At 49.9% G+C, this 23007-nt stretch overlaps 1 pseudogene; it reads right to left on the reverse strand.

Annotated features, from left to right (window-relative positions):
- Positions 1–2904: 2904 nt before the first annotated feature.
- Positions 2905–12131, reverse strand: LOC719042 (TBC1 domain family member 3B-like; annotated as a pseudogene).
- Positions 12132–23007: the final 10876 nt, after the last annotated feature.

The raw sequence follows: 23007 nt of genomic DNA on the forward strand, positions 1-23007 counted from the left end.
AACTCACCTATGTGTGTTCTTTAGATTCAAACATACTGCTGCTCTAGAGAGTGTGAGTATGACCGAGAAAACAGTAATTTCAAAAAGATTAAAATAAGACACCCCACTAGAATATATACAGAAATCTTATAATCAACAATAAAACAACAAATACCCAGTTAGAACTGGACAAAGGACTTGAATAGACATTTCTACAAAAAACATATACAAATTTCCAATAAGCACATCAGAAGATGCTAAACATCATTGTCATCAGGAAAATGCAAATCAAAACCACAGTGAGATACCACTCCACACTCACTAGGATGGTTGCAGTCAGAGCAACAGATAACAAATGTTGGTCAGACACAATGATGGGAGCAATAGACACCGGGGACTCCAAAAGGAGGGTGGCGGGGCAAGGGCTGAGAAACTTTCTATTGGGTACTATGTTCACTATCTGGTGATGGGATCAATAGAAACCCAAACCCCAGCATCACACAATGTACCCTTGTAACAAACCTGTGAATGTACCCCCAATCTAAAATTAAAATGTTTTAAGTGAAATAAAAGGATTAACTGGGAAAGAAATAAAACAAGGGTTGGTGAGGGTGAGAGGAATTGAGACCTTCCTGCCCTGCTGGTGGGAATATCAAATGGTGCAGTCACTTTGGAAAATAGTCTGGCAGTTTCTCCAAAGGTGAAACACAGAGTTACGACATGACCAGCAATTCCACTCCTATGTATACACCCAAGAGAAACGGAACATATGTCCACAGAAATGTTCAGAAGAGCATTATTCAAAATAGCCAAAAAGTGGAAACAGCCTAAATGTCTATCAACTAATGAATATTAAAAAAGTGTTATATGCATACAATGGAATATTATTTGGTGATGAAAAGAAAGAAGTACTGATTCATGTTACAACATGGATGAACCTTGAAAACATTATGCTTAAGTAAAAGAAGCCTGTCAAAAAACACCTTATATTATATGATTTGCTTTGTATGAAATGTCCAGAACAGGCAAATCATAAAGTAGATTAGTGGTTGCCTAGGACTAAAAAGAAGAGGGCGGGCATGGGAGAGTGACTGCCTAAGGGGTACAGCATTTCTTTTCTGGGTGATGAAAATGTTCTAAAATTCCTTATGATGATGGTCACACAGCTCTGTGAATGGAGCAAAAAGCACTAGATTGTGTCCACTTTAAATGGGTGAGTTGTATGGTATGAGAACTACTATCAGTAAAACTGTTTTATAGAATAAATAAACAAACCCCCAAACAGAGCCAGCAGCCAGACTTCTTCCTGTTTCCATGCCAGGGATCTCGCTCCTATTTGCCTTTAATCCATGTATCTTTCTGTTGACAAGAATCCACCCAGCCAGCAAACTCGTGTTTGCTCTGTGGTGACATCACCAGGATGCACCAGGCCCTGGGCCTGACATTACTCTGCAGTCCTTGCCAACTAGGTCAGAAGCCATGTGACACTGGAAAACCCATCAACCTGTCTAACCATCAGGTTCCTCCTCTGTGCATTAACAATGACATTGACGCCTGCTTTGCAGGGCACTGGGAGGGTAGAGGGAGGTGTACACTGGAGAGCTCCCCCAAGGGCAAGGCCTGGCTCTGTGTCACTCACTGTCAGATCCTCAGAGCCCAGGGCTGGCCCAGAATGTGGCCACCATTCCATAAGAGTTGGATTTGATCCGTCAGTGCTGAAGGCAGAGGATAGAGCTCAGACAGACCCCCTGTGTCCTGTCTTCTTTATCTGCCGCTTACTCATCCTTGTCCCTTTCACATGCACCCTGCAGAGCAGGTGTTCACTGAGCTTCCACAAAATTCACTAGAGCAGCTGATGGATATTGAGGCCTGGATTCACTGTCAAAGTGTTTCTCAGAGGGTGATCTCCAGAACACCATGGAAAACTCATTTGCTGTATAAGTTTGAAAACCCCTGCCCACAGGTCTCCCCTTGTGTACGAGCAATCAGCTCTACCATTCAGCCCAGGTGTGTGTTTGCTGAACCATCTGGAGGAAGCTGAGGAGACATGAGCTGAAGGCAGAGGGTGAGTCCGAAGTGGGATCTTGGAACAGGCACGAGAAGTTAGGCAAAAATGGGATAATTCTAGCCTTAATAACCTTAGATAATAGTTCACATTATTATTTAGTTAATAGGATTGTACCCACGTTAAATTGCTAATTTTTTTTTTTTTTTTTAACAGATAAAGTCTCACTCTGTCACGCAGGCTGGAGTGCAGTGGTGCAGTCCTGGCTCACTGCTTCCTGGAACTCATGGGCTCCAGCAATCCTGCCTCAGCCTCCTGACTAGGTGGAACTATAGGCACACGCCACCATGCCTGGCTAATTTCTTTGACTTTTCTCTAGAGACAGGGTCCACCTGTATTTCCCAGGCTGGTCCCAGACTTCTAGACTCAAGTGAACCTGAACCTCCCGCCTCAACCTCTCAAATTGCTGGGATTACAGGTGTGAACTACCATACCTGGCCTAAATTTCTTATGTGCCATGGGACTGCAAAACATCATTATTAGGGGCAGCTGGATGGAAGGTGTAGGAGGTCACTGTAGTGTCTTTTCAATCTTTATATCTAAAATCATTTCAACAGGAAACATTTATTTTAAAACATGAATGTTGTTATCCTTCCATGAGTGTGAAGTACAAAGGCAGGCTCACGGTGTCGTCAGAATTCAGAATGCTGGTCACACAGCTGGGGGTGCTGGGAGGGGCTGGGCATGGTTGGCTTTGTGATCTGGGGGCTGGTGTGTTCCATCTGTGAAGGTCTTTCGAGCTGCACACTTTCTTAATAAATTTTCATAAGTTTAACAAAAAATAAAACGAGGATGTGAAGCTTTCTTGGGTTGTTAAGCCTCGGGAAGTTATCCAGCCATGAGCCCTGCCCCAGATGCTTCTAGAAGCCTGGAGGGAACTGAGAACTTTCCAAGTAGAGGAGCAGAGGCAAGGCCCTGAGGTGGGAGCGCGCTGCTTCTCGTCACTAGCTGCGAAGGGGGTGTCCTGGTTGGAATCAGTGCTGGGTGCAGGGCAGGGCTGGCTGGAAGTCCATGTCCACATGGTGGCTCAGTGTAGTGAAAGCCAATCTCACCCCCTCCGCAGGGTGTTCCGCCTGCCAGCAGGTGGCCAGCTGGTCCTCCTGGGATATGATACCATTGTAGAAATTGGGTGCAAGACTCTTGTCTGTAGATAGGGTGACCTGTTGCAGTGGGATGTCTCCCGACCTCTTTCAGTCCTGATGGGCCTGGGCAGGGCCTGGTGTCAGGGTCCTCACTGGCTTCCCGAGCTGGCCCTGTCCCACAGTCCCGGGGCTGTCCAGGACACATTCAGAAGGGACACAAACCCAGCAGCTCTGTTCGAAATCATAATGGGGGAACCAAGGGCCCCCTACATCCAGGTCCATTGGGAGCTGGGGCATCGAGTTCCACTGCAGGAATCTCCAGGAGTCCTGAAGGTCTTCCCTGAGCTGGGGCCGGGCTGGGCACATCCTGAGTGCCCACAGGGTAGGTGTCTTCCCGGACAGCCCCACCGGGACAGGGTGTAGAAGAACGAGGTGCCCATGGTGGGGAAGCTGACCAAATGGGCCACTGGAACCGGGCTGGTGGGCCTGGAGGGGTCTGCCTGTCCCCTTGCAGAAGGTCTTCCTGCATAGCCTGCATAGGCCTGGCTGCTGAGGACCCTTGCTCGGGTTTGGCTGAAAGGAAAACACACGTGGTCAGCGTCTCCAGTGAGCCCATGCAGGCCTTTCCAGGCCGGGTCCTACCTGCCTGGGTCTCTGGAGTCCTCAGGGTCTCTGTGTGGCCCCGTGGTCTGACACTGAGGACACGCCTGTAGTCTGCTGATCCAAGAGGGAGGGGTGTGTGCCACCTGGCATGGGAAGCTGTCAGGGCATGGCAGGTGGCTCCTGGGACTGTCCCCAGGGTTCGAACTAGCTGGGGGCTTCCTATGACACACCCTCATCCCAGGTCTGTTGGGCCAGGGATACAGCCCCCAGTGAGAACTCAGGTGGGAGGGGACTTGGATGTCACCCAGCCCCTTGTCACCTCACATGAGGACCCGTCTCCACAGTGGTTGATTGGGCCCGGACGTGGGTCACCCTCTGCCCTCCTGGGCTGCCCAGTCCATGCCAGGACTGACCATTCCCACATATGTCTGAATTCTTCGCTCTGGCTCTCTCCTGGGGTCCTGCCTGTGCCCTCTCCCTGAATGCTCTGGGGTCAGGGACACCCAATTCCCTTGTCTCCCTGGCTCAAGGCTGGTTGTCCTGGCAACCTTGGAGGAGCGTGCAGGAGTGAGGGGCCTCTGCTGCTCTCTGAGGCTGTGGGTGCTTGCAGGGAGGGGCGGGGTTTCCCACAAATCGGTCTGGCTCCTTTAGTGTCCTTGAGGGCCCTGTGATGGGGAGACAGAGACACTGTGGAATGTGGGAGGGGGCTTGTTGGAGGGTCATGCCCACATCCTCCTCCTGCGGGCACAACACATCCAGTACACACACACTGAGCGCCTGCCGTGAGGACCGGTGGCCTCCTGTACTTTCTTAGAGTCCAGGAGGAAGAGGAGGAAGAAAAGGTGAAGAGGAAGGCCCAGGTAGGAGGGTTGTGGGTCTCGGGCACTCCCCCACTATTGACTGCCCCAGAGGGTGACATGGGAGGGGACATGGCACTGGAGCCCACCTGGGGGTGGCAGGTCCCCTTGCTTCCTTGTTAGTTTCTTCGTAGAGGCCCTAAGATGCTTGAGCACAGAGTCATCATCCAACTGCCAGGTGTGGAAGAACTGGTTCCGAAACCGTGCCCACAGGCCACACCTGGATGTCTTCATGAGGCGCTCTAGGGACAGGGTGGACATCAGGCCAGGAGAGTTCCCTGGGAGGGGGCACAGCTGATACCCTGTGGCCACTTCTGTCTCCCACTGGGTGGTGCAGGATCCTTTTGTGGCCACCCCAGGGGCCCTGATGTGCACAGGAGGCTGTGGCTGGGGGGCGACCTGGGCAGGGAAGTACTCACGACACTCCTAACTTTCATCTGAGCCCTGTGGGGGACAGACTCGGCGTCACTGTGCCTTGCCCAGCCCACCTGGCCAGACCTCCCTCTGGGCCAGAACAGAGGATCATGAGGACAGTGTGAGGAAGCCGCCCTCGGGTAAGTCGGCGTCTGACCCCAGGGCTCCCCAGGCCCCACTGGGCACACGGAGACTTACTCCTCTGAACTTTAAAGGCAATGCTTGTTATCGGCATCAACACCTGTTCTCCTTCCAGCAAATACACATCCCACAGGCGCAGGATGAGCCCAAGAGAGATCTGTGGGGATAGCAGGTGTGGGAGACTGTAGCCCTTCCAGGCTGGGGCTGATTGCTCGAGCTGAGCCCACTGGGGCTTCAGTCCCCAGAGTCAGTGATCTTCTCCATGAGGGTTTCCTGAGTCCTCCAGGGCGCTGGATCAGGCAAGGTCCTGCAGCTCCTCATGGGGACACTCGCTGGAGTGGGTTTGTGGCTCCTGGAGAGAGGGGCTTGCCCAGGGCTTGAGGCTTCCCTGAGCCCTCCCAAGTCGGGTCCTGGCCCAGTCTGCCTATAAGGCGGGGCCTGAGCCCCAGTCATTGCCCTGGGATGACCCCTCTTGGGCAGAGGGTTTTGTTTGGGTGTCTTGTGGGGACCCCCATGTGGGCTGAGCCTCCTGTGGGCTGTGGGTGAGCCACATCCCCGGGCTGGGGAAGCAGGGCACTGCAGGACAAAGAGGGTCCCTGAGCCAGGGTCTCCCTGTGCCTTCTTACCCCGTCATTCAACATCTGGAGAAGCCAGCCTAAGGAGGAATCCTGCACGCAAAGACCTTCCTTGTCCTGATGGGAGGAACAGAGGTGCTCAGGGCCCCCTGGGCTGCCCTAAAAACCTCCCTCTTCCGGGGCCTCTGAAGAGCCTTCCCCTAGTGCAGAACACTGGGCGGTGTCCAGGGCTCCCCCCAACACCGGCCCCTTCCCACACTCCCGGTGGACACACTGCCCTTTGCCCTGCTCTGCGGGAGCTGGGCCCCCATCCCTGTGCCTCTGTCTCCTCCAGGGCAGGAAAGGAATCCAACTCCCAGCCCATGGAGAGCCCGATGTCCCAGGTCAGGAGCTGGCTAGACTCAGCCAGTCACCAATCCCACGAGGGGCTCCAGCCTCCGTTCCTCCATCCCCACAGGAGGCAAGGCCTCTGGGGAAGAACCGAGGGGACCATAAACTCACCAGATGCCACATGGTCTTGTGTTGTGACGTGGGGACCACATGCTCCTGATGGTCTTGGAGGCCCTGGACTGTCCCGCCATTTGGGCTGTGGAATCCTGAGAAGCCCCCAAGCCCATCAAAAAATCAGAGCCTTCCCCCAAGATGTGGAGCCATCAGCTGGAAGAGCTGGGCAGCTGGAGAGGCCCCCAAACCCCAAGGCCTCCCACCCTCCCATCTGGTGACCCCACCAGGTGGCCTTTGCCCTGGGGAGGTGGGGCAGGTACATTCCCTGGAGCCTGGCTGGAGGTTCCCCTGGAGGCCTCCTGGACCAGAGTGCAAAAAGGGCAAGCCTGACTTTGAGGCCACCACATGGCGGCCAGGACAGAGTGGGTGCTGGGCTTCCTGGTCGTCTCCTGGAAGTGGGGTCGGGCCAGGGGACACGGGTTGGGGAGATGCTGCCACCTGGGCTTAGTCAGCCCATTCGTGGGCACCAAGGGCAGCAGGAGCCCGGGCAGCTGGAGGGCAGGAGGACTCTCAGGGAGGGGAGAGTCAGTTGCACAATCAGATCCAGAGGGCGTGGCTGCAGGACACAGAGGGTGGCCACGGGGAGGATGAGATGCCCTCCGCTGATGGGGATGAAAGACATCTAACTTTGGCTTTGGGGGTCAGCCGCAGACTCCTGTGGGACCCTCAGCAAAGACATCCTAAAGACTCCCAAGGAGCTGGCGACACAAGGAAGGTGCCTTGGCTGAAATCCGAGATTACCTGGCCAGGGTGGCCATCCCAGGGTCTGGCTGCATGAGGTCCCAGGGGCAGCTGTCCACCTACCCTGCAGGGAGTGCCTCTCCCTGGCCAGCAGCTGCACCAGTGCCCAGAATGCATCCTCCTCAGACAGATAAAGGAGGAACAAGGCTGCGATGTGGCTCAGGTCCCTGCAGTAGCCCACCTCCTGCAAGAGCCAGAGTCACTGTGGAAGGACATCACCTGGGAAGGCTGAGGTCACCTGGGAGGACTCATGTCATTGGAGAGGGCAGAGTTGACTGGGGAGGCTTCCTCTGAAGAAGAGGCTTCCTCAGGGTGCAAATTCATTTCATGACAAGAGCCTGGTCCATCAGGCACTTCAGCACCTTGTCCAAACTGTCTCCTGATGCACCGTCCTGCGTGCAACGCTGCCAAGCTCCTGGGCTTTGGGGCAGCCCCAGGAGGAGGGCGTCATTTCTTGTTCTGAGAAGTGGTGGTCAGACCCAGGTGACACCAGGAGTCCAGGCCTGACTCCTTTGTGTCTCAGCTTGACCCCTTGAGACCACCCCCTTGCTGGGAGGTTTATGCCAGCAGTGAGCTGGAGTCCTACCTCCTATATCCTGGTGGGTCACAAATACTAACTTTAAAAGAAGCAGCGACACCCCACCAGACACCCACTCCTGTGAACAGGGAAATACTGCCCGGGAACGTCACTGCGGGGAATACTCACCGGGTTATACTCCGAATATGCCAGGAGGATGTATAATAGTTCCCGATGCCTAGGAAACAGAGAAATGAGGCTTTTGTTTGTTTTGTGCAGATGCCATTAGTTTCACTTTGTCTACAAAGCCTAACAACAAATCCCATTTCAGGTTCAGATGATTCACCAGATAAGCAGTGAGCTCTTCAGGGTCTTTGACTTTGAGGAAATGTTTCAGTAAAATCCACATCTGTGACATGCAGATAGCCCAGTTGTACAGTGACTTGCCTGATCCTTTTCACTCTGAATGATTTTTTTTTTTTCAGTTTGCACACATGCCAGCTCAGTCTTTGGCCTTACAGTTCCTCCATGGTTCTAAACCAATGTGCAGAGTTTCCTGGCCACTGCTCCTGCCCCTACTGAAGCAATTCCTTCATCTTCCAAGTCTCCAGGGTGGCCCCTATGCACCCGGCCTCTCCCTGATCCGTCAGCCCCCGGCCACCCAGACTGCCTCTCAGTCCCTATGGTTTGGCCTTTTCCAGAATGGCCCAGGAATGGGAATCCTACTGTGGTAGCATATTGAGTCTGGCTTCTTTCCCTCAGCAAAATGCATCTAGGATCCACCCACGTTCGTGCGGGCATCACTGGCTTGTTCACTTTTCTCACTGTGTCTTCCGTTTGAAGGGAGGACCAGACTTGCTCTCCCCATTCCCATGTTGAAGGCTGTCCCTGAAGGCTCCTTGTGTGAGTGACGATGAATCAAGCAGTGAACATGGCATGCAGGTCTCATGTGGATGTCAGTTTTCAAATCAGTGGGTTCAATATCTATGACACTTTGGGGACGTGCGGTTCAAGTCCATTGAGCTTTGTGAGCCACTGCCCAACTGGCTGCCAAAGTGGCTGTGCATGTCACGTTCCCAGCAGACCAGGATGACAGCTTCCAGGACCCCTAGTCCACCCAGCATTTGGTGCTATCAGTGTTTCCTGGGGAGGCTCATGGGCCCTCCATCCTGCCACCCTCCCGTGGGTCCTACCATGGGTCCCTGTGGGTCCCCGTGGGTCCGGGAGAGCACCTTTCACCATTGTGCATGATTTTGTTTGCTGCCTTTTGTCTCCTCAGGATCCTCCTGGGCTCTGGCCCCACATGTTCCAGTCTGGCCCAGGGCTTGGAACCAGGTGCTCGGTCCATAGTGCCAGCTGCTCCCTGGGCCAGGAGAGGTCTTGGCAGCTCTGTCATCCCTCCTGGGTGACCCTGGCCTCTTCTCCGGGAAAGCCCCCAACCCTTTCGTTCACTCCATGTCTGCTGGGACCCTGTGGCTCCCATAGGCTTACTTGGCTCCGTATCGATATCGGAAGAAGATGTGATTCCTTAGTGTCCCGCTCACGTCCACGTCAATCTGGTGGATGTGTTCAGATGACCTCTTGCCCTTCTCCTTCATGACCTGTAGGGCAGGGCCAAGAGGAGGAAGCAGCCTCAGAACAGATGGAAGACTCCCTGCCCCAAATGGCAGTCAGCCCACAGTCAGCACTCCGGGAAGGAAGGAAAGAAGGAAGGTTTCCTTCTGCACAAAGCTGCTTTTTGGCTTGTTACTGAAGCCAGGGAGGGTCACCAGAGCCGAGTTTGTCTGTGGTGACTATGTCACCGTCCGTGCCCAGGATGTGCATCTGACCATCCCACCCACCCCCCAGCCTGGGCTTGATGCTCCCTCCAGCTGGAGACCTGGGCCCCTGACGCGGCCTGTCCTGTTTGTTGTGCTCTGGCTGAGCGTACCTTGTATGTTCTGGGGTTTTTCCACTTGACTTCCTGTATGTTCAGCAGGACTGACCACACTTGGCCCCGGATGTTCATGGGAATGCCCTTATATACTCGATCTATCAGCTGTGGGCAGAAAACAACCTGGTGTCACAGGCCACGGGGCGACCCCAGTGAGGACCAGAGCCCGAGGATTCTGGAAATGGTTGGTTTTGGCCCCATGATCCCTCGTTAGAGGTGAGATCTAGCTGGGACAGTGTCTCCCTTCCCAGGATTGAAAGAGTGGATAGACACTCAGAGTCGGGACTGTGATCTGAACCTTTTCCTTCCTTCGGGTCACCAGGGCATCCCTAGCCTTGAGCTCTCGGTGGTCCCAGCCCTAGATTCAGATTCCCTCCCAGCAAGGTGACGCTTGCACAAATAGGCAGGCAAACCACTGACTAGGCCTCCAGTCCTCTGGGTGAGGACAGTGTGCCACCCACCCTCTGAGAGGCTGATGGTGCCAGGCCACAGCCATGGGTGCCCGTCCCCTGTCTCTGCAGAGAGTGGTTCTGGGGGCCTCTCCCTCCACACATTACCTTTTTACTGTTCTTATATGTCTCCCACTGTCCCAGCATTTCCATCCACTTGCTCTTTCGTGTTATCTCCCGCCGCATTTGCTGTCAAATGAGGAATGTTGGAGTTAGGGGAGCTGCCAGGCTTCCCAGAGCCACCGGTGGATGCTGGGTCTTGGGCTCTGGAGCCCTGTTGGGACCCAGCTGGAGGGAGCCAGGGAAGGGCAGACCCTGAGGGCTGAGAACCTTTGAGCAAATGAGCGCCAGTGGGCTGGCTTTGGGACCCCGGGACGTGCTATCCTCAGGCCACAGACACACCAGTCTTAGGTCAGGTCCCAGCCTCTAGGTGAGGTCCTGACACAGGCGGGCAGCCACCCCCAAGCCACAACTGTGGTTCTCACTTGGGAATTTTATCAAACTGTCCAAGTTACAGCAACCTGGGGTCAGGTCCAGCAGGGAGTGCTGCCCCTCCCAGTGACAGCAGCAACTGCCCAGGCCATCTGCCTCCTCTGCCTCACCGACCACCCTCCCAGTCCCCACATCCCTGAGCCAGCCCCCACCACTGTGCATCAGGCTCTTACCTTCGCCTCCCAAGCAGTGGCAGGAGGCAGCTCTGTCTCACTGTAAGACAACCCAGGCAGAACTGAGGACCTGCACAGGGCCTGGAGCCACCCCAGACTGGGAGACGACCCCCAGAAAGGACTGGCTCTGTCCCTGTACAGCTCAGGGTTCAGCCCAGGAGAAGACACAGGGAAGGGAGGACAAGGGCCTTCCTGTGGGGCTGACTCCCAGGAAGGGCAGGACCAGGGAGAAGAGGGAGTGCGGGGCCAGCCTGGGCGGGGTTACTGGGGCTTCTGGTGTGGGGGGCGGTCAAGCTGCACAATGGGGCTGCCCGTCTTGGACTGGAGGTGGTGCTTTCTGCTGGAGCTGAGAAAGGTCAGGCCTGAGATGGGATGGGGGCCGCCCAGGGTGGGCAACCAGGCCCTGACCGTAGTCCCTCAGGGATTGACCACATCACCCCACCAGGGTCAAGGGAGCCTGCCCAGAGACTTGCCCGATGCACTCCTGGTGCACCAGGGGCCCATCCCACTTGACAGCCCCAAGGCCCTTGCAGGTTCTGACCTCCCAGCATCCACCTGCCCCTCCCTGCACCTGACCCACACACCCTGCCTTTCAGAAGTGGCACTGCTCATCAGCTCCCTCCCACCCTACCTCCCCTGGGATCCTCTGTCTCTCCATCCTATGATCCCTGACAGCTGGGCTCCTGGCTCAGCTCCTCTTACATGGCCCCAGATACCTTCCCAGCGCCACACCCAGGGTCTTTAGCCACAAGCCCTGCTGCCTCCCTGGCCTGACCGTGAGATGGCCAGAACGGGGCCCTGCCCGTCTTCTCCCCCATTCCCCTAGGGCCACAGCCCCCACTGTCTCCATGCCTTTCCCCCTTCCCCATGGGGACAGTTAGGGCTGTAGCTCTAGGGAAACAGGGGATGATAGGGGCAAGCGGGCCCTCAGAGACATGCTGGACAACAGCCCTGATGCTAGGCCAGGCGTCCCTTCAGCCCGCGGCCACAACCCTTGGATCTCACTGGGATTGTCTCCAAGTGGACATGGTCAGACCCTCAGGTTGCCCCGTTCCTCTAGTGCTAACTTGTGGACAGAACTTCTGAGAGCCCAGGGACCTGACCTAGCCCAGTCTCCATTCCCACCCGCTCCCTAGATGGGCCCCGCACCTCTGGCCTAACAGCAACCTCAGGCTGGACCTGCAGGGGAACCAGGGAGGAGTTTTGACCCTGGGAAGGAGGTTGGCCTGACCTGGTGAGAGAGTCTTGCCTCAGAAAGGCCTTTCTGAAAGCAAACCCATCCCTGAGCTGAGACAGGTGCTTCAGGGGTGAGGGGAGCACAGAGGACTCACTGCAAAATCCCAAAGTGATCAATGTTGTTGTAGATTCCAACAGGCTCAGGCCCCATGTCCTCTGGCAGCCCGGCTCGGTGTCCCTGTAACTCAGAGGCAGCCTTGGTGAGGGGTCCAAGGTAAAGGGTGCAAGAGCCGGGGGGTAGTGGCCACCCGTGCCCACCCTGTGTGCCTAGGGGGCCCAGGACCAGTTGATCAGGGTGCACTGGAAAAGGCCTCCCTCCAAGGAGCAGACCGACCTGTACCTTCTCATAGTTCATAATGATGTCCTCTCGCTCCTGTGCCCGCAAACTATCTGTATCCTCTATGATTTCTATCCTGTGGGATAAAATCATCTAAAAGTTACATTGTACCTCAGAGCTTCGGGGAAAACCTGAACCGCTCCCACCAGGCTCCCAGATGCTGGCTGGCTGTGTAACCCCCATTCCACCACCGCCCCCGGGTAAAAAGGGGCCAGACTCAGTGGCCCACACCTGCACGAGTCTCTGGAGTCTCAAGCCCCAAGCAGGGGTGGGCATCATCCCAAGGACTTGAGGACAGTGGGACCTGGACAGAAAATCCCGTCGTCCCCAAATGCCATGAAATGGGGACACACCTGCCCCAGCAGGTTGAATAGTGTCCACCTGCCAAGGGTGAAGGGCCCATGATGGGCTATTCCAGGGATGTGGAGGGAGACTGGGGTCAGTGACCAGAGGTCTCTGTACAATCGGCCTCCTGGGATGCTCAGGGACCACAGAGATGCCCAGTTTCCTACAGGGAACAAGATCTCTCCTGACTGCTCTGTTCTTCTCCGCTCATCACTTTGGCTCCCGTGGCCGTTGAGTCTGAACAGTGAAGCCACTTTAGGAATAATGCCAGTTGAGCAGGAGGGTGTTCGGTTTGGAGGATGAAAATGATCGGTTGTGCTAGGGGAAACCTTCACTCGGGGAGGGACTGGACTCCACCATTCTGAGCTGTCCCTACAGGAGGGGGCTTCATTTTCCCAGGTCACTGAGGAAGGACAGTGAGTCCTTGGTCCCAGAGAACACCTGGATGGACCGTCCCTCCTGGGAACACTTGGGGCAAAAGGAGGGCGAGGCCTCGAGAGGACCAGACAGAGCAAGAAATACATGGAGAGAAACCCAGGGCCTGGACCCCTTTAAATAGAAGGGAAGATGGTCTCCCCCCAGCCAGCCCTCCAGGGGTCCTTCATTTTCCACAACTGCCCAAGGGCAGAAGGCTCCCCCGGACAAGGGACTATGTGTGTTCAGGGGGCCCACAGCCACCATCAGGACCCAGCTTAGGGCACAGAGGTGTTCTGAGGACCCTCCTATCCATCCCATCCACAGTGGATCCATCCTAGTGGCTCTGCCAGGACCACGCTCTGCCCCATCGGGATCGGAAACCTGGGCAGATTTGGGATCTAGAGCAGGGAGGTCACAGGGTTCAGGCCTGAATTCCAGCACAGTGCACGGCAGGGCTGAGAGCAAAACCCAGGTTCATGTCTGGATTCCCAGGCCGGTTACCGCCTCTCTGACCCCAGACGTCTCACCTGTTGAATGGGTACACTAGGGAATGGCACTCACTCTATGAAGCCACCATGAGGACGAAAGAGCCAATCGTCTACACGGGCAGTGTAGAACGGGTGCCCCGTGAGTACTTAGGGATGACCCTCTTCGGTAGCTGCCCAGAGGCCAACACTGCCCACAGCATAGCCACTGTCCCCAAGTCAGCCTGGAGGGAAGACAGCAGGTCACACTCACCTGATTCTGATGAATCAGCTGGCCTGCGTTATGCCTCTCAGGTAGAAAACTTTTGAGTCCACAAAAGTATTCCCAGATACCACTGTGCGTGTGTAGCTGATACCACTGTGCGTGGGTAACTGCCGTAGAACACAGAGGCAGGCCGGAGAGCGGATTGGTGCTAAGCACCAGTGACATTCTGAGGTCATGGCACGCATCACAGTGGGGCCCTGCCCGGGTCAGCAGGGCCCAGAGACAGGGTCCTCCGCTGCCTGAGGCGTCAACACACCTGCCTGCAATGTGTTTGTGCACATGCGTGCACACGTGTACATGGGTAAACACATCTGTGCACATGTGTGTGGCTTCTCTGGCCATGCCTGGCTGCCCCACTCATGTGTGCACCCAGTTCCTCATCACTATCACCCCCGAGGCCCAGGACCAGCATCAGAGCATCCATGGGTGTTCCCTGACCTCAACCCTCCCCGCCCAAGGTGATCTGGGACACACATAGGGGTGGAGGGAAGTGACTGCTGCTGTTGAATTTCAGAATACAAATGCTAATACTATTACCTAATGGTCTTTTTAGTGTCTCTAATGGTATCTCTTTTTTCATTTCTGATATTTTAACTGGGTATTTCTCTCCATGACCCTTGGATGTTCTAGCTAGAGGATCCCGTGGGGAAAGTGCCGGGCACACAGTAGGGCCTCACTCTATTCTAGACATGTTATCTAAAATCTGGTTCATCTCTCCTTCCTGCCAGGGCCTAGGGGATGCCAAATTCCAGGGTCCAGAAAGAGCTTGGGATAAAATGAAACTTCAAGGGTTGGGCTTTGACCTGGGCTGAGTCTGCCTGTGCCATACAGTTTCAAGTCCTGAGGCAGGATGTCCAGATGCCCCAATGCAGGGCCCTCCTGATCGACACCTGCTCCCCTGTACTCTTTAGCAACCTCACCCACCCTACTCTCAAAGCACACTTGGCCCTCATATCCGGGAGCTCCGCATCTGTGGATTCAGCAACAGCAGATGGAAAATATTCAGAAAATAAATTGCATGGTTATGTCTCTACTGAACATGTGCAGACTTTGTTCTTGTCATCATTCCCTAAAGAATACAGTATCCCAACCATTTATGTAGCATCCGCATTGTATTACGTATCATAAATAACCTAGTAATGGTCTAATGTCTACGGGAGGATATGCATAGCTTATATGTAAATACTAGGACATGTTATATCAGAGAGTGGCTACTTTTGGGGATTCTTAATGTCTTGAAGTTACTATGTGGAGGCCAAAGCAACTTCATGTTGGATGCTAACCTGCCATGTTGACTTCACATTAACCTCTGCTCTGGGAAGGCCATTAAGATTTCCAGTTTGTCTAGTACTCCTTGTGTAAGAGCACATACTTACTGTAAATGCTCCCCTTAGGTCAAAACAGCTTTGCTGTTATCATAGTTTAATTGTCTTACACATCACTTCTGAATCATGTATACCCTTTCCCTGTCGTATATCAGCCCTGGGTCTGCAGGGTAATGGTGCAGGCATCCACTCTCTCATCTCTCCACCCCCAGACACTGACATGGCTTCTGTTTGTAAGTCCCTATTAAATATCACTTTATTTTTTTGTTGTTTTGTTTGTTTTGTTTTGTTTTGTTGAGACGGAGTTTTTTTCTTGTTTCCCAAGCTGGAGTGCAATGGCGTGATCTTGGCTCACTGCAACCTCCGCTTCCTGGGTTCAAGCAATTCTCCTGCCTCAGCCTCTCGAGTAGCTGGGACCACAGGCATATGCCACTATGCCTGGCTAATTTTTTGTATTTTTAGTAGAGACGGGGTTTCTCCATGTTGGTCAGGCTGATCTCGAACTCCCAACCTCAGGTGATCTGTCTGCCTCAGTCTCCTAAAGTGTTGGGATTACAGGCGTGAGCCACCGCGCCTAGCCACTTTCTAAGAGACAGGATTTGTCAGTGGCTTTCTTCTGCCTCTCAGGTTCATTGTACTTTGGGGGTAGGCTTGCATAGATTTGCCTGCCATGGAACAACTATGAGTATTTTACGAAAGAATGGTGGTGTTATAGTTGTGGAATACTATAGTCACATTACATTCAGGGAGTGCCAGCCCCTGCTGTGTTTCAGATGTAATTTCATTCCTTCCTATAGGCTGGTGAGGCCAGAAGACTTAGGGGTTACATCACTGTGTATTTTGTTGGTGTAGGAAAAGGTGATATTTGTGAGTCTTTGGGTTTCAGCATGAAACTGAGAAAGGGAAGCTCAGTGAAGAGGAGAACAATGGTAGAGTGGACACATTATTTTTTGGAGTTGGACGAGCCTGAAACAAGTAAAGATTTCTGGGCCACCAGTGACTGTCCATGGCACAGATCCAAGCATACCAGTCAGAAAACAGCCACTTCCCAGGGAGCATCATGTAGCTTTTAGACTCCAAGGACACCACAAGCCACTGTCAGGTGAGAGGTGCAATTCACACAACCCAGCATAGAGGTCCCCTCTTATTTCTCAAAGTTCTGGGAGAACCCAAGACCCATAGCCTTATTTTAGGGACTTTTTAATCGGCTTGGCAGAGAAAGAGACTATGTAATTGACCCAGGTCTTTTGAGCTCTTAGCATTAACCGAGATCCTGTAATACAGGCAGATTTAGCCCTTTTGTTTCTATTTCTATATTTAATATAAATGTATATTAAATTTTTGCAAACATTTAGCTTTTGGCTAAAGTCAGCTTTTGGCCACAGCTGTTGATCAGCAGGGAAACAGAAGGAGAAGAGGGATTTTCACACTTAGCAAGCAGCTCATGTGTGCCAGTTGCACAAAAGCAGGGTTATAGTGAGATATCCAATTCCCATTAGGGAAACAAGGGAGCTGGAACTCAGAGAACATAAGTGATTTGCTCACAGTCAAGGCTGGTGAGTGGCGGTGCTGTGATTGGAGCCAGGCTCACTTGGCCCTAAGGTTCATATTGAGCAGAAACCTTCTCTATGATTCCCCAGTAGACACACATAGCCATGCCGTTTCAGGTCCACTCTCAGGTTGCTTCTGCTGGGGCCTTATGTACCTCAGGGCAGAAATTCATAATCATTTGAGGACCCACGTGGTGTTGCAGTCCAGCATGACCATTTCAAACTCTAACCACTCCTGCATCTGCAAAATGGCATTTTCCCTGCTGGGTGTCTAGGGTAGGGTAGCATCCTACCCTGTATGGTTCCTAGCTGGGGCCCCTGTTACCAGGGAAATGGTGCTGGTTCTCACCCAGAAATAAAGAGGAAGTGTCTCTGCTGAATAAGAACAGGTATGCATCGCTTGATGTTTGTGACACTATCCCAGGTTGCATTGGCAGCAGCCAACACCAGGGTTTTCCAGAGGCTAAAGTCCAACACATGGTTAATGTCATTGCCTTTCTCTTCCTTCCTCGGGATAAGAGGAATAAATGTCTCTTACTTAGAACTGTTCCGCACAGACTTAGAGTGGCAGAGGACTAACTTAACCTGTCAAAGGCTATTTTGAGCAAAAGCCACCTTGTGTCACTGAAGCTGTAGAACTGAGCCACAGGAGGAAACTGTTAAAGTCGCAGGGTCAAAGACTAGGTACCTCCTATGTTATCCCGACAGCACAGAAGCACACCTTGAGTCTCTTCTGAGACAAGCGTGTGCTGGAGAGGCCTGAGAGAAGGAGCGGCCCTTGTGACCAGTGCTTTTTCAGTTCACAAGGAACGTCTCCTCTTGTTTACTTGACTTGGCTGAGCTTGCTACTTCTCCTTTGAGAGCCAAATATCAGGATAAAGACTTTAATTATCCCCAATTTACAGATGATGAAGCCATACTGGGCAGGAAAGGAAGTCACCCCAGGAGAGCAAGTTGGGCCTGGGCACTGGCTGAGGACACAGGGGAAGGACAATTTTGGATGTAGCTGGTTAAGGGGCCTCACAGGTGTTCTTGTGATCCAGGTGTCAAGAGGATAGAGCAGAAATTTTGCCAGGGAGACGCGGGTACGGTGCATTGTGAGGGTGAGAGAAATTAAAGAGAACATGCAACAAAGCCTTGGGACACTGGGAGGGGGATGGATCACCCTGTTTTGTGCTGCGGGAGAAGAGAGCAAGAGAAGGAATCTGTGTTAAATCCTGGCAACCTGCAGGAGAAGCAAATGCCCTTCATTTTGTTCATCCGCAGTGAGACTGGCATCCCTTTAGCTTTGGGAAACCAGGCTAGTGTGGATGCCAGCTCACTCCAGTGGCCTGATGACTGGGAGACCATGGGCTGGGGTTCTGGTCTGGGGTCCTAGGCCTGATGGGAGGAGAGTTCTGCCCCAGGTTTCCTGTACTTCAGCTCGTATCCAGACGATGGGAATTGTTGGAATGAGAGACTCAAAGGAAGCTGGAACCTGAACTTTGTTGTTGTCCCATGTGGACTCCTGTGTTCACTTTCTAGTTCTACGTCTTGCTGTCTGTGTGCTCTTAGGTAACTCACTTAAAACTTCCTGAGTCTCATTTGCTTCATTTATAAAATAAAAGACATAACATTTATGTCAGATATTGTCCTAAGGATGAAATGGGAGAATGAGGAGCCTCTTCTGCATTCCCCTGGCATCCAATGGGTGGAGGCCAGAGAAGCTGCTAAACATCATGCCAGGCGGAGGACAGCCCCATCACAAAGAATTATCTGGTCCCTGATGTCAGTAATGCTGTGTTGAGGAACCCTGGTGTGGGGGAAGGAGAAGAAACTCAGAAACTTGGGAGATCTCAATTCAAACCCTGGTTGTACCACCTGTACCTGAGTGACCTTAGATTGGTCTGTGAACTCTCTGAGACTTGGCCTCCTCATCAGTAAAATGAGGGAGATAAAAATGCCAAGCTCACTTAGAAATAACATGCATATGTGGTCAACTGAACTTTGAGAAGGTCATCAAGGATACACAATGCAGATTCTTTTATTCCTTTACTTTCTTAATAGACTTGCTTTCACTTTAATCTAAGAAAAAAATACACTGTGTAGAAAGGAAACTCTCTTCAATGAGTGTTGCTGGGGAAAGTACCTGCAAAAGATTGAAGTTGCATACTTGGTTTACATCATACACAGAAAATTAACTCAAAATGGATTAAAGATTTAAATGTAATATCTGAAACCATGTAACTCCTAGAAGACAACAGGGAAAATCTCCTTGACATTGGTCATAATTAGCAATAATTTCTTTTTGATATAACACCAAAGCACAGGCAACAAAAGCAAAAATACATAAATGGGACTACACCAATCTTAAAATGTTTTACACAGCAAAGGAAGCAATGACCAAATGAAAAGGCAACCTATGGAATGGAAGAAAATATCTGCAACCCATATATTTGATAAGAGGTTAATTGAAAATATATAAAAAATTCACACAACTCAATAGCAAAAATTAATAAATACATAAATAACTCATTTAAAAATAGGCAAAGGACCTGAATGGACTTTTTTTTCCAAGGAAGATATACAAATGGCTGGCCAGTATATGAAAAGATGCTCAACACCACTAATCATCAGAGAAATGCAAATCAAAACCACAGTGAGATATTGCCGCATAGATTAGGACGGCTATTCTAGAAAATGACAAGAGATAACAAGTGTTGGCGAAAGCATAGAGGAAAGAGAACCCTTGTACACTGTTGGTTGGAATGTAAAGTGGTATAACCTTTACGGAAAACAGTATAGAAGTTCCTCAAAAAATTAGAAGTGAAACTACCATACGATTCAGCAATCAAATTAGAACCTTGAAGAGAGATCTGAGCGCCATGTTTATTACAACACTATTCACAATACCCAAGATATGGAAACAGCCTAAGTGCCTATCAACCGATGAATGGATAAATAAAATATATATAAACTACGGACTATTAGCTATGAAAAAGAAGAAACTCCTGTCGTGGATAAACTGGAGGACATTTCGCTAAGTGAAATAAGCCAGATACAGAAAGACAAGTTTTGTATGATCTCACTTATATGTGGAATCTAAGAGAGTCAAACTCATAAAAACAGATAGTAGAATGGTGGTTGCCAAGGGCTGGGGGTGGGGAAAATGGGAAGCTATTAATCAAAGGGTATAAACTTTCAGTTATAAGATGAACAAATTCTGGAGATTTAACGTATAGCATAGGTGGTAATGGATGTAATAAATTTGATTGTGATAATTAGTGCACAATATATACATATATGAAATCATCATGTTGTATGCATTAAGTATATATAATCCTTGTCAACTAAATATTTTAAAAAATTTTAAATGCCTAGATCATAAGAATTCTGAGAATTAAATACAGCAACATATGTGAATGGACCTGCTACACAGAAGGTGCTAAATAGGTTTGTTTTGTTTTATTTTATTTCAACTCTGGCAGATGTAGACTTATTGGGAAAGAATGTAGAATACACTTGTGCACAAAGCATTAACTATATGATGACTACATATCCTGTGTACATGCAATGTCATTTCTATTTCTCATTCAATGGATACTAAAAGCAGAACCAGCCTTCTGGTGGTCACAAAACATTTTGACATGAGAAAGGCTGATCATGAGCAATTTGGCAATGTACATCCCAGAGCATGCACGCCCTTTGACTCACAGCTACCATGATGTCATGTCTAGCAATTAGTCCTAAGGAGATCATCAGAGATGTGTAAAGAGATTTGATTCTAACAGCATCCTCTGTAGTGGTACATGTCAGGAGCTGGCAAGCCATCCAGAGGAGCAGGCTACATCTAGTCCACCACCTGTTTTTGTAAACTTGATCAGAACATAGTCATGTCCATTCATTTACAAACTGTGTATGGCTTCCTTCCCTGCAACCACAGAGTTGAGTGTTGCAATAGAAACCTTTGGCCTGCAGAGTTTAAAATATCTACTCTTTGGCCTTTTATTTAAAAAGTTGCTGACTCCTGGTGAGTATATTAAGAAATAGTTGGAAAAACCTAAATCTTCAAGAGTGGAGAATTAGAAAGTAAGATATGTTGTATATAAAAGACAGTGTGTGTGTGCATTTATTTGTAAATATATTATTTGGAAATAATGTTGTCGACATATGTTGCAGGTCTTAAAAATTGTTCAATATATAGTGTTAATCAAAAAACCAGGCAAACTGTAAAATATAGACAGAGTGTGATTGTGCATTTTGTGCGTCCACCAACAGAAAAGGGTGCTGGGAAGCCTTTGGCCAACATGCCAAGTGCGGCTCTTTCGACGGTGGTGTTATGGATTTTTACAAATCTTCCTGGTTTTCTCTGGATTCTGACTTTCCTGTAACGAGTATGAATAAATATGTATTTCTTAAGAAATGTGAAAATAATCTTATCTTCCCAGATTTCTCATAATTGAAAATGTTGGAACAAATGGTCCTGGGACAGATCTTTCCATTGAGAAGGGCAGAAGGGAAGCCCTGGGGATTCAGCTGGATTTCTGTTGCATTTCTAGTAACACACAGTTGTGAAAGGCCAGTGCTGGCCGTTCCCCAGGACAGACTGGGGTAGAGGAGGTCAGGATTTAACTGCTTGAGGGACCAGAGAACAGATGTGGCCACAGCCCTTCCTGACCCACTGTGTTCCCTTCCACAGTCCTCGTCTTCTCTTCACTGACGCACATAGATGCACAGAGATTTAGTTTTCATCCGAGGATTATCTGTTATGTTGCAGTTCTGAAATTCCCATAATGTTTAAACTAGAACACAATTCATTTCATTATCTCCAGTGTGTATGGCTTGACAGAAATATATTCCATTATGTAGCACCTTAAATCCAGATAAAACATAAGGAACTTCTATTCCATGTTTGTATGATCAATGTTAATACTATAAAAAAATCTAAAAAGTAGCTATTTCCTATATTACAGTATGAAAGAAATATGTTGACTGATTTGTTTTGGGGGTGGGAAGGTGTAAGACTGAGGAGGGGCCTGTGGAGAACAGTGACAGGAGTCCTTTCTTAAGGGTTGGGTTTTATATACATCTTTTAAAATAGATGATGTCATTAATAAATTATCTGTGGGCATCATAAAAAAAGTTTGTAATGTAAAACTTTATGAGCTTGACAGTTGATGAAACACTTTTCTCTTTTAAATTTTATTTGACCCCCCTGCAAAAGAAATGTTTGCTTATGAGTATTAGGGTAGTTCCAGTAGCAATGCCTCAAAAGAACCAGGAGGTACAGCGTTGTCTAAAATGTGGACTCAGGAGCCAGACTGCCTGGCTGTGCAACCAGCCTTGTCATTTCCTAGATATGGGGCAAGTTAATTAACTTCTCAGTGTTCTTATCTGTAGAAGGGGGATAATCATAATATATATCTCAGGGTTACATTAAAAATTGAAAAAGTTAATTTTGCAAAGCACTTAGAATAATATCTGGCAAATAAAAGTGTTTATAAAAGTAAACCCTATAAAAGTATTTACTCATTACATACAATAATCTAAAACCATTAGTGATTTAAACATTTGTAGCTGACTTGGTAATATTTATGAAAATAAATACTGTATTTACAATCTTTGACCTTATTTTACTCCTAGGAATTTATTGTCCAGTAAACATTTTTACAGGGGGACAAAAATATTACTATAAAATCATGTTTATTACATCAATCTGTGCAAAAGGAAAAGACAGGCAAATAAAATGGCCATCAAAAGTGGTATTGGTTAAATGAATTATAGTAAATCCATTCATTACTAACCATATAATCCAAAAAGAATGAGGCATATTTGTGTGACATGGGAAGATCCACAACTAATGTTAAATGGTAAAAGATATAAAATGTTATGCCCAATAAAATACTTTCTGTGAGAGAATATATGTTAATTTATGCAAGTGGCGCCGATGTGGAGGGTTTGTGCTAATTTCATTATAACTCACAGACAGACCTGGGATCTCCCACTCATTATCCATGTGGCCTAGGGTTAGTAATTTAACTGCTGTAAGCCTCAGCTTCTTCATCTGTCAGCCAGTGATAGCCTGACTACTCTGCAGGGTAACTGAGATTTAAACGTGATAATCTCAGAATATGCCTGGCAAACAGTAGGAGCTCCGAACTTGAAGTTTTTTCCTACAGCAACTGCATGTCTTTTGGGGATAGCACTTAATGCTTGAGATTGGTAAATCCTTATATACATCAAATATTGTAGAAACACAAGCACATGCTACTATTTTTTCAAACCCACCCCCACTTTTTTTTTTTTTTTTTTTTTTTCTGAGACAGAGTCTCATTCTGTTGCCCAGGCTGGAGTGCAGTGGCGCCTTGTCTGCTCAGCTCACTTCAACTTCTGACTCCCGGGTTCAAGCGATTTTTGTGCCTCAGCCTTCCAAGTAGCTGGGATTACAGGCAGGTACCACCATGCCCAGAAAAATTTTTTGGTATTTTAAATAGAGAAGGGGTTTCACCATGTTGGCCAGGCGGGTCTCCAGCTCCTGGCCTC

Source organism: Macaca mulatta, chromosome 16 (assembly GCF_049350105.2).
Source record: "Macaca mulatta isolate MMU2019108-1 chromosome 16, T2T-MMU8v2.0, whole genome shotgun sequence".
Taxonomy (NCBI): Eukaryota; Metazoa; Chordata; class Mammalia; order Primates; family Cercopithecidae; genus Macaca; species Macaca mulatta.